The sequence below is a fragment of the Molossus molossus genome, unplaced genomic scaffold, assembly GCF_014108415.1.
Source record: "Molossus molossus isolate mMolMol1 unplaced genomic scaffold, mMolMol1.p scaffold_m16_p_4, whole genome shotgun sequence".
NCBI lineage: Eukaryota > Metazoa > Chordata > Mammalia > Chiroptera > Molossidae > Molossus > Molossus molossus.
The window spans coordinates 43,730,989-43,746,724 of record NW_023425377.1 but is presented as its reverse complement, the minus strand read 5'-3'; the positions used below and the strand labels follow the sequence as shown (position 1 = coordinate 43,746,724).

Genomic DNA, 15,736 nt, shown 5'->3' with positions numbered 1-15,736 from the left:
ACATTGAAACTAACTGTGGTTTACCTTCCAGGCCTTTCCTTGGAAGTTGTAAGCCTTGAACAGACTCCAAAGTTGTAAAATAGTTACATCAGGCCGACTGCCCCTGTGGTTGTTGGGGTGGCAATGTAGATTCCTGGTGCTACTTGTCCACCATCTTCCTGTTTGCTACTTTTATAATTTTGGTTTTTATATTTAGCGCTTTGATCCATGAAGTATGGAAGATTAGTTGATTTGTGTGGTGTGAGATGGGGGCTTAACTATTCTTTCATGCTAATCAGCTATCTAAAAACAGTTTATAAAATAGTCTTTTTATTAGTGATTTAAAGCGTCATCTTTATTATACACTATGCTTTCATATGGTTAAGAGTCAGTTTCTGAAATATATTTTACTCTTGGTGCACGTGTTTATACCTGTACCAGTACCATACTGTTTTAGTGGCTGCTGTTACTTAATGGTATTTTGCTGTTTCATAGAAAAGATCTCCTTCACAGATCTTCTTTTCCAACTTTATTGGTAATATCTTGTTTTTAAAGCTGGATTGTTATATAAGTCCTTATTATTCTTAATGTTTTTTCTTTGTATGAGATGTTTCACATTGCATATTTTATAGATGTTTACTTTAGGATTGCATTAAATTTAGAGTGTAATTGGATGAGAATTGACATCTTTAAAATTGAGTAATCTCATTGAGAAACATGGCATATGATGTCTTCATGTATATAGACCTTTTCATATTCTTCTAGTAAAGCTTAAAAGTTTCATTATGTAAGTTTTGCACATTTCTTGTTAGGTTTGTTCTAGATATTTTATGGATTCTGTATTCTTGTGCATGAAATTCTGTTTGCTACATTTTCTAATTGGATTTTACTAATGTCTAGGAAACTAATAATTTTATACACTAATTTTTTTAATGTATTTTACTTTATTTTTTAGAGAGAGAGGAAGGGGGGGGGGAGAGAGACAGAAACTTGGATGAGAGAGAACATCGATTGGCCACCTGGGCATGTGCCCTGACTGGGAATCTTGGTGCATGGGTCCATGCTCAACCACTGAGCCACACCAGCTGGGCTATACACTAATTTTTTATGCAGACACCTTACTGAGTCCTGCTGTCATACTGCTTTTAGTATGCCTTGTAATTTTTTTGTTGAAAGTTAGACATGATAATACCAGGTAGAAGGAGCTGAGGTAAGTAGGCCTTTATTATGAGGTTTTATATTTATCTGGTTAGGTGTTAAACCACACTGTTTGCTGTAGCTGTAGATGTCAGAGGATAAAATTTCCTTCAGTGTCCTTGTTTTTGTCTTTGGATTTCTCTAGAGACTTCCTAAATATTTCCCTGTTATATGGAAGTCCTGTTACATAATGATGTGGTGGGAGAGGCGAAGCTTTATATACTGCTGTGGTTAGGTTTCAGTCTTAGTGAGCCTATGCCCCTGGGCTGTGATGAACACAAGTACTTCTCAATTTTGTTTTGTTTTGTTTGCTCCTTTGTTTGTTCAAGCAAAAAGGCTAGAGGTGGCTGGAGTTGGGTATTTCTCTTTCCCTATGTGGAAGGCTAGTGTGGGCTAGAGTTGGATAATTCTCTTCCCCAAAGCTGCTTATTTTCTTGTAAAGTCCTAGTCAATTAGGCTCTGATAAAATAGTTTCTCTTCAGCCCTGGCCGGTTTGGCTCAGCGGTTAGAGCGTTGGCCTGCGGTCCGGAGAGACCCGGGTTCGGTTCCCGCTAAGGGCATGTACCTCAGTTGCAGTTTGTCCCCGGCCCTGGTTGGTTGTGCGGGTGGCAGCCACTCGATGTGTCCCTTTCACGTTGATGTTTCTCTCTCTCTCCCCCTGTCTTTCCCTCCCACTCTATCTGAACAAAAAATGGAAAAATGTCCTCGGGTGAGGATTAAAAAAATAATAATAATAGTTTCTCTTCAGATTAGGCTTATTTAAAAATGGCTGCCATTCCCCACTCTTGACTGAAACACATGAGATTTTTCGCTGATCTGCACTTTGAGAACATGGTAGAGAGTTCCTTGAGGCAAAACTCACAGAAGTGTGGGGTAGCTCCTAGATTGGGCTTCCCTGGAAATTTTAACTCTCAGAGTTGTCTACATTAATCTTCCAGCAATTCATCAATTACAGTTTAGGTTTTCCTAGTCTGGTCCTGGATACCCTGGAGGTTTCTTTTTATGGTTATTTGTGATTTTCTGTATCTGCCTATCTTTCTAATTTTAGGGACAGTTGTTCTCTCTGTGATCTTTGTTCTCCAATGGCCCTAAGAAGAGTTGTTGGTTTTCACTTGTTCAGCTTTTTCTTATGTGGACGGGAGTGACACTTTCTAAGTTCTTACATGCCAGACAGCAAACCAGAAATCATATTTCCATATTTTTTTAAGATTGATTACTTTATTGCTAGTATTCATAATGTATATAACAAAGTGAATGCTGTTCTAGTATGTGATACAAGTATAGTCTTAAGTAGCTAAAACAGCAAGACATAGATTAAAAATTTAAGTATCAGGAGCATACAGCCATGGAATTATAAATGAGACACTGGAAATACTGCTGCACAAAGGATATGCAGTGTGAATTTTTTGCACACATAGAACATGTCTTATTTAATAATACACATTTATGTGAATTCTATAGGCATCTGATGTCTTAGTCTTTCAGACTTGCTGAGAAATATGACACAAAACATAGGGCAGTGTGGTTATTGCAGTGGAAGAATAGCTTGTTGGCACTTAATGTTTTCATTAACAATTATATGTATGTTTACAGTCTACAAAAACATACCCTTGCCATTCCTTTAGGCAGTATCAAGAGTGCCTTATTTGAAAGCTGCTTGGTCATCTGTAAAGTTTTCTAAAATATTTACTGAAATTAAGTGCCACATACCATCTCTCCCACTCGTTCCTTTCCAGCCCCTGCTCTTGCACATTCCATGTGTGAAAAAGGAACAACCCAGTATCGGGAGGAACATAGACTGCATTTTTCTGTGTAGTAGCATAAGAATCATACTTTTTCTTCCTACTTCTTTGTTTTAGGACAGTATAATACAGAGTATATTACAGTCCCAATTTTTTTGAGCCATGGTGTAATCCAAACCTTTTAAATAGATGGTAGTGTAAATGCTGTAGTTGTTGTTGCTGGATATAGCTAACATTGTAAATTTAAAATTGAATGTTCCCTTGCAACTTAATTTTTTAAAATGGAAATATTTGTAAGCTGTTTATAGGACTGTAGTGAATTCTTTACATACATATTGTTGTTCATTGAAGTACTGGTGGGCTTCTTCTCCTCCAGCTTATTAAGGTATAATTAGTATGTAAAAACTGCACATAATTAATGCATACAATCTGGTGAGTATAGGCATATATATGTGTGTGTGTGTGTGTGTGTGTGTGTGTGTGTGTGTGTGTATTCCTGTTACCACCACTGCAATCAAGGTAGTAAACTTCTAAGGTATCCTCAAAAAACAATGAATATTGATTTACAACTTCCCCCCCTTTCTATTCATATTGCATGCTGTCCCCATTTAATGTTTTGCCACTTGGTACTGATAATTTATAATGCTATTTGTGTCTGAAATGTATTATTTTTTTAAATTTAAACTTATCTTTATTATTGAATGTATTAGAGATGTCCCTTCTTTTTCCCCTATTGACCCCTCTTCCCCACTTCTGCCCCCTCCTGCCTTCCCCATACTATTTTCTGTGCCTATTGGTTATACATATATGCATATAAGTTCTTTGGTTTATCCTTTCCCCCTTCCCCTAACCCCTATCCTTTGAGGTTTGTCAGTCTAACAACCAATTTGTACTTCTTAATCCCTTTACCTTTTTTACCCATTCCCCCAAACCCCCTCCCATCTGGCAGACAACAAAAAGGTCTATGTATTTATGTGTCTGTTTCTTTTCTGCTTGTTCATTTTGTTGGTAGATGCAGTTATTGATAGATATGTATTGTCATTTTATTGTTCATATTTTTTATCTTTTTCTTTAAGAAGACCCTTCAACATTCCATATAATACTGGTTTGGCAGTGGTGAACTCCTTTAGCTTTTTTTTATCTGGGAAACTCTTTATATGTCCATCAATTCTAAAGGATAGCTTTGCAGGATAGAGTAATCTTGGTTGTAGGTTCTTGCTTTTCATCACTTTGGATATTTCTTGCCACCCTCTTCTGGCCTGCAAAGTTTCTTTTGAGAAATCAACTGATTGTCTTATGGGAGCTCCCTTTTAAGTAACTAACTGCTTTTCTCTTGCTGCTTTTAAGATTCTCTCTTGTCTTTAATTTCTTGTATTTTGATTATGATGTGTTTTGGCATGGGCTTCTTGAGGTTCATCTTGTTTGGGACTCTCTGTGCTTCCTGGACTTGTATATATGTTTCCTTCTCCAGTTAGGGAAGTTTTCTGTCATTATTTTTTCAAATAAGTTTTCAATTTCTTGCTCTGTCTCTTCCCTTTCTGGCACCCCCATGATGCAAATGTTGGTACGCTTGAAGTTGTCCCAGAGGCTCTTTACACTATCCTCATTTTTTTGGATTTTTTTTTCTTCTTTATGCTATTCTGATCGGATGTTTTTTGCTTCCTTATATTCTAAATTGATGGTTTGCTTCTTGGCTTTGCCTACTGTACTACTCTACTACTGATTCCCAGTAAATTGTTCTTTATTTCAGTTACTTCCTCTTTCATTTTGGATTGTCCACCCTTTATTTCTGACTGGTCCTTTTTTATTTATTTTTTATTTTTTTATCCTCACCCAAGGACATTTTTGCATTTATCTTCAGATAGAGCGGGAGGGAGAGAGAGAGAGAGAGAGGAAGAGAGAGGGAGATACATTGATGTGAGAAAGACACATCGACTGGCTGCCACCTACACAACCCTAACCAGGGGCCAGGGACAAACTACAACTGGCAAACTGCAACATGCCATTAGTGGGAACCGAACCCGGGTCTGTCTGGTCTGTGGGCTGATGCTCTAACCACTGAGCGAAACCAGCCAGGGCCTGACTGGTCCTTTTTATGCTTTTGAGGCCCTCACTAAGTTTGTTGAGCATCCTTATAACCAATGTTTTGAACTCTGCATCTGTTAGATTGCTTATCTCCATTTGTTTAGTTCTTTTCCTGGAGTTTTATTCTATTCTTTCATTTGGGACATGTTTCTTTGTCTCTTCATTTTGGTGGCCTTTCTGTATGTGTTTCTATGTATTAGGTAGAGCTGCTACATCTCCTAGGCTTGGTAGGGTGGCCTGTTGTAGTAGGTGTCCTGCAGGGTCTGGTGGTACAGCCTCCCTGATCACCCCAGCTGGGCACTTGAGGTGCGCCCCCCCCCCCCCCCCCCCCGTGGACTGTACACCCTTCAGTTGTAATTGAGTCTTGGTTTCTGTTGGCACATCAGTGGGAGGGATTTGCTCAAGCTGATCATCTGCAAGGACTGGCTGTGCCCACTGACCACCGACCTCTGACCACCTTAGAGGATCAGCTGTGTAGGGGCCCACCACACAGAGCAAGACTTACTTCAGCATTGCTCTGGAACCCACTGAGCCCACCCCTTGAGTGTGTCCTTTATGGAGATGGTTGGGTGGTGGTGCTTTGACATGGTCTGAGGCTTCCCACTGCGTGTTTGGCTCTGGGGCCTCCGAGGAGGTGTAGGCCACAGCCAACCACCGCCTGTGTTCTACCTGGGGCCACCAGGCATAAGCAACAAAGCTATTTGCAGATGGCTGCTTGTGCTGAGCTTGAAGGTGCCCAGTCAAGACCAACCTGTGAACAGAGGCTGGCTGCTTCTAGTGCCGGGACTTGGGGCCACTTAGCGAGAGTTATGGGCCTCACTGAGGCCAGGTACTTTTTGTTTGAGAGATTTTAGGAAAACCTGAAGCTTGAGACCAGACAGGCATTTCTTTGGTAAAACCACTGGAAACAGCTTGGGTGGGCCTGAAAGTTGGTTGGGCCTGGGCCTCGGAGAATCACCAGGGTGGGGCAAACAGTGTGAGCCAAGTTGCTGGAGTCCCAGTTATGGCACCCATCTGCCCATCCCATGGGTGAAGGGCTCACCAAAGCAACAAGGGCCTCCACCAGCACATCTCTCTGGGAGAAAGCTCTCTCTCCAGCTCTCACCTTGATGCCAAACAACTCAGTTCTTCCCCGTGAGTCTCTGGTGCCTTTCAAGCTGCCTCTCCCATGCTAGAGTGTACAGGGTGCAGGTCCAAGTAAGTTCATGAGCGGGCCCTTTGAGAGGAACTGCCTGGGACTCCAGCAGCCCCAGCCTCTCAGCCTCAATTCCTGCTGGTTTTTACAGCCAGAAATTATGGGGACTTCTCTTTCTGGCACTGGGACCCCTCGCTCCTCGGGGAGGATCTTCACAGCCGAGGTGTCCCTCTTGATTTTTACCCACCACTCGTGGATGTGGGACCAGCCCGTATGTGCCTCCACTCCTCTTACCAGTCTGGATGTGGCCTCTTTAATTTTGTAGTTGTAGGACATCCATTCAGCTCAATTTCAGGCAGTTTTGAATGATGGTTGTTTTGTAGTTTAGTTGTAATTTTGATGTGGTTATGAGGAGGTGAGTACCATTTTTAACTATGCCACCATCTTCACCGGAAGTCAGTAATTTTAATTAGACATATACATACAGTCACCATTATTAGTGCATACAGTAACACTGGTATTTCTACAGCGGGCCAGGTACTGACAAAATAACAGTGAGCAAAATAGACATTGTCTCTGCCGTCGTGGCTTTCAAGTCAGTGGCAGAGATATTTAGTGCAGAAATAAGTGTATACGATGTCAGGTGATGATAACTACCCTGGAAAAATAAAGCAGGAAAAGAAAACAGAGAAGGAGAAATGGTGGTATTAACGGTGTACAGGGGCAGGCCTCTCTGATGAAATATTTATTTATTTATTATTATTATTTTTTAATCCTCACCCGAGGACATTTTTCCATTTTTTGTTCAGATAGAGTGGGAGGGAGAAAGAGAGAGAGAGAGAGAAACAGCGATGTGAAAGGGACACATCGAGTGGCTGCCACCCGCACAACCCAACCATGGCCAGGAACAAACTGCAACCGAGGTACGTGCCCTTAGTGGTAACTGAACCTGGGTCTCTCTGGACCAAAGGTCGACGCTCTAACCACTGAGCAAAACTGGCCAGGGCGCTGATGAAATATTTAAGTAAGGGTTTAAGGAATAAGGTACACAGATACCAAGGGAAAGAGCATTTTAGTCAGAGGGACTAAAGTATGCAAGGGCTGTGGAAGTACAGAGGTTGTGTGTGTGAGAGGAACCTCCAGGCACAGTGGCTGTGAGCCAAGAGGACAATGGCAGGAATGAGTCAGAGAGGTAGCTAAGAGCCAGATTGTGTGTGGCCTTCCAGGCCATAAATACTTTGGGTTTTATTCATTGTGAAATGGGAACTCATTGATTGTTTTTTAGCTGAAACCCAATTGGAAGAGCATATTCTTTTTCCAGTGGTTTGCATGTTACTGAAGCCCAGGCTGAGACTGTGCCCTGACTGACCATACTGTACCCTTTAAACCAGTGAGTTACCTTCTCCCTTCTTGCACAGTCAGCTAGTTCTGATCAGTACACAGTTGGGGATTGCTAGAAGACCTTAGAGATTCTTAAAAGCTTCAAAGTCATTACTGCAGCCTGAGAGGACTACCCAACAATTCTCTGTAAGGTGACTAGAGGAAACTTTAGCTGAGGGCATTCTGTGATTTTTAGGGAGTATATATAAAATTGAAGAGAGCTCACTCAGGTGTGGTACGTCTCCATAAGTACTGTGTTATGATCACCTGAGATGGCAAAGATTTTATTCAGGACTTCTGTGTTCAGGGATCACATTCCATATACCTTAAATAAGGTGAATATAGTAGAAATGTCATCTTTTTTCCTTTTTCTGAAAAGACAAATAGGCATGGCCTGGATTTGTTGAATTTCATACAAAATTAAATTATATAACCACAGTCATCTGAAAACATGTAACAGATGAACTGACTTAATAAAAATAGAAAATTATTCTTACCAGTTGAGAAATGAAAAATACCTCTACTTTTTGGAAAGACATTGTAGAGGACTGTATTGTTTTAACTGTATTGCTAAACCTGGAAATTCCTAAGACTATTTTATTCACTGAAACTACCTGCCCTGCCTCAGGAGTGGCCACCGAGTGTACTCACAGGTAGTCAGCTGCTTTAGGGTGTGGTGCATGGAATTCCCTGCATACTTAATATATTGTGGAGAAAGTTGGAATTTGTCTGTATGTGCTTGAAAAACAAATTAGAAGGGCATAAAGGTGGACTGGAAGGTCTTGGTATTCCTATCTTGTTGTTTTGTGCCTTTAACCAGTCAGTAAGAGTTGGTAAGTTAATGTCCATAGCATTTCAGATGAGTTTAGGTTGAGGAAGAGGGTAAGAAGGAAGCAGAAAGCCATTTCTTTTCAGAAACTAGAATGCTTTTAGAAGTTTATAAATGTCAGACAAGAAATATTTGCTTTATTGCTTTTCTTTTTTTAAAATTATTTTTTGTCCTCACCCAAGGACATTTTTGCATTCATCTTCAGATAGCGCAAGAGGGAGACCGGGAAGAAGAGGGAGAGAAACATCAATGTGAGAGATACATCGACTGGCTGCCACCCACACGACCCCAACCAGGGCTAGGAACAAACTGCAACCGAGGTATGTGCCCTTAGCGAGAACCGAACCTGGGTCTCTCTGGACCGCTGGCCAATGCTATAACCACTGAGCCAAACCAGCCAGGGCATTAATGGTTTTCTTAAATTGTTCTTTATACCATTTGGATTAGTATATTACTGTATACCTTAAGATAGAGCAAGCTGTTTCTTAGTAAGCCAGGTTGTTGCCGTTTTTAGTTACTTAAAATGTGACAGCAAAATTAGTAATGACTCAAAAGTAGATAATATGTTGAATCCCAAGTATGCATCTGTCAGCTTCAACAGTTTCATTTTATCTGTTCTTTTTTTTTATCCTCACCCAAGGACATATTTTTGCATTTATCTTCAGGTAGAGGGGGAGGGAGAGAGAGAGAGAAACATCAAGGTGAGAGAGACAAATTGACTGGTTGCCACCTGCACAACCCCAACCGGGGCCAGGGACAAACTGCGACCGAGGTACGTGCCCTTAGCGGGAACCTGGACCGTGGGCCAACGTTCTAACTGCTGAACCAAACCGGCCAGGGTTCATTTTATCTATTCTTGTTCATCTCATTTCATTTCTTTTTTCCCTTTCCTGTATTAGTTTGAAGACAAATCCAAGCATTCTATCATTGTATCCATAAATGCATATGTCAATATTTATCCCTAAAAGATAATGACTCTTATTTAACATAACCACAATCCCATTATCATACCCAAAATATTAATAATTTATAAGTTTGCCCTGGCCACTGTGACTCAGTTGTTAAGACTGTTGGCTTAGGCACAGAAGGGTCACGGGTTCTATTCCTGGTCAAGGGCATGTACCTGGGTTGCAGGTTCGATCCCCAGCCCTGGTTGGGGAATGTGCGGGAGGCAACTAATCAATGTGTCTCTCTCACACTGATGTTTTTCTTCCTTGCCCTCCCTTCCACTCTAAAAAAAATCAATGGAAGAAATATCCTCGGGTGAGGATTAAAATAATAATAATAAATAATTTATAAGTTTGTTTTACATATAAGGTATAATTAACAATTATAAAGCAGATATTATTCAAATTAAGAAGTAGGGCATTGCCAACACCCCAAAATCCTCCTAGTGTGCTTTCCAATTACACCCCTACTCCAATACCTGGAGGAATGGCTATCCTGGTTCCTATGGTAATCACTTCCTTGTTGTGTTTCATGATTTTATCATCTATATAGTATTTATCCCTAAACTATAGTTTTGTTACCTGTCTTAGTTTAAATGAATGGGTTTCCATTGGATGTCATCTTTTGTGTTTTCTTTTTTAATGCAGTATTAAATTTATAAGGTTGATCCAGGTATCTGAACTTCATTTTCATTTTTCTTGAACATGTTGTTGAATGATATATTTATCCAATATAGTTTTGAAAATATGGGTTATGAAATAAGCTCTTCAGAGAAATTCAAATCCTATATGATCTCACTTATATGTGGAATTTAATGAACAAAATAAACTGACAGACAAAATAGAACCAGAGGTGTGGAAACATGGAACAGACTGACAGCTGTCAGTTGGGAGGGGTGTGTGGGGGTGGGTGGGGGTGGGGGGGCTGGATGAAAGAAGGTGAAGACATTAGCCAAAGAACGTATATGAACGCAGACAACAGTGTGGTTGGTGATGGCCAAAGGGAAGGGGGAGTGGAGAGTAGATGGAGGTGGGAAAAGGAGGGGGAATTGGGGACATCTGTAATAGTGTCAATAAAATTAAGTTAAAAAATAATATGGGTTGTTAACAGTATAGTACTGTTATGAGCAGTGCTCTTTTATGCCTTGTAAAAACATACTTGAGTTTCTCTAGGGTATATGCCTAGGAGTGAAATTACTGGCTTTAAAGTCTTAAGGACACTCACTTTTACCATGTGAGAACACATTGTTTTAAATTTTCTGTTATCGCCCTGGCCGGTTTGGCTCAGCGGTTAGAACATCGGCCCACGGACCAGAGAGACCCGGGTTCGGTTCCCGTTAAAGGCACGTACATCAGTTGCAGTTTGTCCCGGCCCGGTAGGGGTTGTGTGGGTGGCAACCAGTCAGTGTATCTCTCTCACATCAATGTTTCTCTCTTTCTTCTTCCCTCTCTCTCTCCCTCCCGCTGTATCTGAAGATAAATGCAAAAATGTCCTCAGGTGAGAATTAAAAAAAAAAACTTCTGTTACAAATTTACATTCCCACCAACAGTTTGAGTGTTCCAACCATTGTTCCATATCCTCATAGAAACAGATATTTTCAGACTTTTAGATTTTTATTAGCCTGGGAGGAAAGTATAGCATCTCTTTGAGATCTGACCTTGCATTACCTTGCATTTTTTTATGAGAGTGAAAAGTAACCTGACTTCTTGGAGTAGGTTGTGTCAACAAGTTAGAGATTTCTTGAAATAAAATTCCCCAATTCAACTCTGCTATACTTTTGTTCATCAACATTTCCATTTATATACTAGCATGAGATCCTTTCTTTCAGAGTACGGAAAAGGACACATTTAGATCAATTGAAGCATATTAAGTTAGGACATTATACAGTAGCAACTTTCATTTTTGTAGTTAGTTTCAAATTCAGTTAAGCATTTATCTACTATTTACTGTTTCTAGTAAACCTTCGGTAGAAATAAATGCAGTCAGTGGTCACCAGGCATTCATGTCAGCCTATGTACTGAATATAGTAGAACTTAATTGAAAAAAAAGATGAAAAATAAAAACAAGTTCTAGGCCCTGGCCGGTTTGGCTCAGCGGTTAGAGCGTCGGCCTGCGGTACAGAGAGACCCGGGTTTGGTTCCCGCTAAGGGCATGTACCTCGGTTGCAGTTTGTCCCCGGACCTGGTTGGTCGTGCGGGTGGCAGCCACTCGATGTGTCCCTTCACATCGATGTTTCTCTCTCTCTCTCTCTCTTCCTCTCTCTCCCTCCTGCTCTATCTGAACAAAAAATAGAAAAATGTCTTCTGGTGAGGATAAAAAAAACAAAACAAGTTCTAGTATTTTCCTTTCACATTCCAGTATATCATTTTAAGCACCCCTTGGGTGAGCATATCCCACATTACAGACCATTGAATACAGAATAGGTTAGAGCATGGAGCTCTGGAGTTCAAAAACAGTATTATTTTTATCGTGACACAAATAATTGTGATACAACTAAAAGGAAAATAAAACAAACAAGGAGAGTTTTATTTTTTTAATCCTCACTCGAGGATATTTTTCCATTGTTTTGTTTTGTTTGTTTGTTTTTTAAGAGTGTGAGGGAGGGAAGGAAGGAGGGCGGGGAAAAGGAAAGAAAGAGAAACATTGGTTGCCTCCCACATGACCCTGATGGGGCTGGGAATCCAACCAGCAACCGAAGTACATGCCCTTGACCAGGAATCGAACCTGAGACTCTTTGGTGTTTGGGCCGATGTTCTAATCACTGAGCAAATCCAGCTAGGGCGAAATTTTTTTTTTATAAAAACAGGAAGAAAACCCATTGTCGTCAAGTAACAGAAGTCCTAACTAAATATTTTTCTATATGATTACTAAAAAATACTGTCTGTCCTTGTGTTTATAAAGACAATCTTCCTTGTTGGGAGGTCATGTTAAGTAATCAGTGTAAGTTCCTATTAACTGACCGCTTATATGAATACTGAAGCATTTCTTAAAATGTCTATTGTTTGCAAATCATCTTGACCCCATTTGGGAGATTGTTACGTTTATTTAGAAAATAGTCTTCAATAACAAATTCTGTCAACTGTGTAAATGGTTTGAAAGTCTTCATCTTTTAATAAGGTGGTGAATTCTTAAAATGGCTACAACAAAAGTGCTTCTAATACACCAACAGCATTAAGTTTTTTTAAATTTTTATTTTATTTCTTTAGATAGGGCGGGAGGGAAAGAAGGGGGGTGGAGAGAGAGACATCAGTGTGAGAGAGAGACATTTATTGGTTGCCACCCGCACAACCCCAACCGGGACTGGGGACGAACTGCAACCGAGGTATGTGCCTTTGTCTGGAATCGAACCTGGGACTCTCTGGTCCATAGGCTGATGCTCTAAATGCTAAGCCAAATCAGACAGAGCACATTAAGTTTAGTTTTGTTTTGTTTTAATGACTCTTGGGTTTTATAAACTTTCAAACAGCCCTTATTTGTCTTGTTAGTGTTGATTGGGTTCTGATCTCACATGGTGTAGAATATACAAACAGGAAAGACAGTAATACTGTTAAAGAACTCAAACTGGCCCTGGCCGGTTTGGCTCAGCAGTTAGAGCGTCAGCCCGTGGATCAATGAGTTGTGGGTTCAATTCTGGTCAAGGGAACGTGCCTCGGTTTGTGGTTCATCCCCAGCACTGGTTGGGTTGTGCAGTACAGGAGGCAGCCAGTTGATGTGGCTCTGTTACATCGATGTTTCTCTCTGTGTCTCTCTCCCTCCCACTCTCTCTGATGGTAAATAGAGAAGTATCCTCGGGTGAGGAATTAAAAATAAATAAAATGGGTGATAGAAAATTTTCTAAATGCATCCACAACCTAATTGACTGAAGAGGGGATACTGATAAGAAGCAAGCGAGCATTTTTTACCCTTACTCTTAGAATCCCTGCAACAAAGAATCCCTCAGGTTGGCCTTCAGCAGATCCTTCTTTAGAGAATGGACTGATTCTACATAAAAGGCTTGTAATATCTGCAGTTGGGGCTCTCCAAGGAAAAAGTCAGCTTGCGTCCACTTTTCAGTATGCCCAGTGCACACATGTAAGCCTCTTTTGCATAGTCCATGATCACAATGTTAATAGTCCAGAGTCTGTGTTCCCGATGCTTCCTTCAAAGGGCTTAAACTCAAAATGTCAGAGTTTGAAGTAAAGGAAAACTTTATTGACCAAGAGGTGCCCAGGTGAAAAGAGGGTAGCCCTAGTGGTACCTCAAATTCAACAGTACAAGTTCTGGCTTCTTTTATGTCAAGAGAAGGGGAAATTTGAGGGGCTGTTTTTGGAAAGCTCAAGCTGCTAGCAGAATTCCTCTAATGATTAACATGTGTATATACAAGACAAAGCAGGAGCTATTGGCTTGAAGGCCATGGGAACAACTCAGGCTTGAACCAGGTGGAGTCAGAGAACTGAACATTTCACTGTTACAACCAGATACGAAGAAAGCAAAATTAAATGAACTGAATTAAAGAACTTGGAGGAAATACATGATGACAGGGAATAGAAAAGAACTAAAATAAAGCAACATGAATATTCCTCAGATGATTAAGGTATTGGACTTATTAAACAAGAAAAATGCATATAAAGAAAAAAAGAGAAGGAAAGAACAAATTAAGAAGACGGTGTTTAGAAATGATATAATAGCTGAAATAAAGAAGTTCAGTAGAAGGACTAGAAGATAAATCTTCCAGTAAGTAAAACAAAGAAATATAGATATGGAGCCCTGGCTGGTTTGGCTCAGCGGTCAGGTTTGATTCCGGTCAAGGGAATGTACCTCAGTTGCATCTCTGTTGCCGGCCCTGGTTGGGGTCATATAGGAGGCAGTCAATCGATGTGTCTCTCTCACATCAATATTTCTCTCTCTCTCCCACTCTGAAAATAAATGGAAACATTTTTTTTTTTTAAAGAAATATGGATATGGAAAGTACAAGGGAAAAGTTAAGAAAATTAGGTGATCAACCCAAGAGTTCAACATCTGCCTGATCAGAATTCAACAAAGAGAACAGAGACATTGGAGAAGAAAAAAATGTTCCGAATAACAATGCAGGAACATTTTCCTGAACTAAAAACAAAACAAAACACGAGTTTCTTGGTTTACGACCTCTGTCGAATGAAAAAAAAATCCATCCAGCCCTGGCCAGTTTGGCTCAGTGGTTAGAGCGTCGGCCTGCGGTCCGGAGAGACCCGGGTTCGGTTCCCGCTAAGGGCACGTACTTCGGTTGCGGTTTGTCCCCGGCCCTGGTTGGTCGTGCGGGTGGCAGCCACTCGATGTGTCCCTTCACGTCGATGTTTCTCTCTCTCTCTCCCTTCCTCTCTCTCCCTCCCACTCTATCTGTACAAAAAATGGAAAAAAATATCCTCGGGTGAGGATTAAAAAAAAAAATAAAAAAAAAAAAAAAAAAAAATCCATCCATAACAGTGAAAATTCAGACTATATGGAGTAGTCATTCGGCTATTTAACCAGTTACACTGCAAAGTATTTGTGAACAGTGTTGGCACAGTTAATGTTTCATATTAAGTTAAGCAAACAAAAAGCAATTCAACACAATGCAGTACAAGAAAGGAACTTACAAAACACTGCTTGACTCAATTAGAAACAATTTGATTTTTCTTTATTTTACATAGTAAATGGGGGGAATTATATGAGGTTTTTTGATACATGAAGATGTTTATTTTAGAGTATCTCAGTGCAGTGCTGTGAAGGAAAGAACAGTGGACAAGGAAAACTCAGACCTGGTTTAGTCACTGTGGGACCTTTGCAAGTTATGTGATCTTCCTAGGTACATTGGTTTCCTATTACTGCCATAACAGATTATCACAAGTTCAGTTGCTCTAAAACAACACAAATTTATTATCTTACAGTGCTAGAGGTGAGAAGTCCAATATAGGTCTCCCTGTACTAAAATAAATGTAGGCCATTGTGTTACATCAGATTTTCCTAGTGCAATATGTAAGGCATTTCACCGGTCACTAATGTTAGCTATAGCATGCATACCATACCATGCACAGAAACAATCCCAGGTGGACCCGTGGGGGCAGAAAGTTCTCGTGTCATAGAGGCTTTGACACCTAAAACCATTGAAGTCTGTATCATTAGTTCTTAGAAAAGCTGTTTCAGATTCGTTTTTTAAAACTTATTTTGTACTCTAGTTTTCATAACTAACTTTAGGAGAAAAAGAACAACTCTGTTCATTTCAGGTTTCTCACTGAGATAAGAACAGCTAGTTTCTTCAGTTTTGTTTTTAGCAATTTTGCCCTTGAAAAAGTCACTAAATTTGCTTAGCTATTTCTTTTTTAAAAAATGTTGGGCCCTAGCCAGTTTGACTCAGCAGTTAAAACATCGGCCCGTGGACCAATGGGTCTTGGGTTCAATTCCCAGTCAGGGGCATGTACCTGGGTTGCAGGTTTGATCCCCAGC

General features: G+C 40.4%; 1 protein-coding gene across 7 annotated transcripts in view; it reads left to right on the top strand.

The window, feature by feature from the left end:
• Nucleotides 1–15,736, top strand: part of CDC42SE2 (CDC42 small effector 2) — a 137,768-nt gene that overhangs the window by 96,776 nt on the left and 25,256 nt on the right. The gene's annotated exons all lie outside the window — the stretch shown is intronic.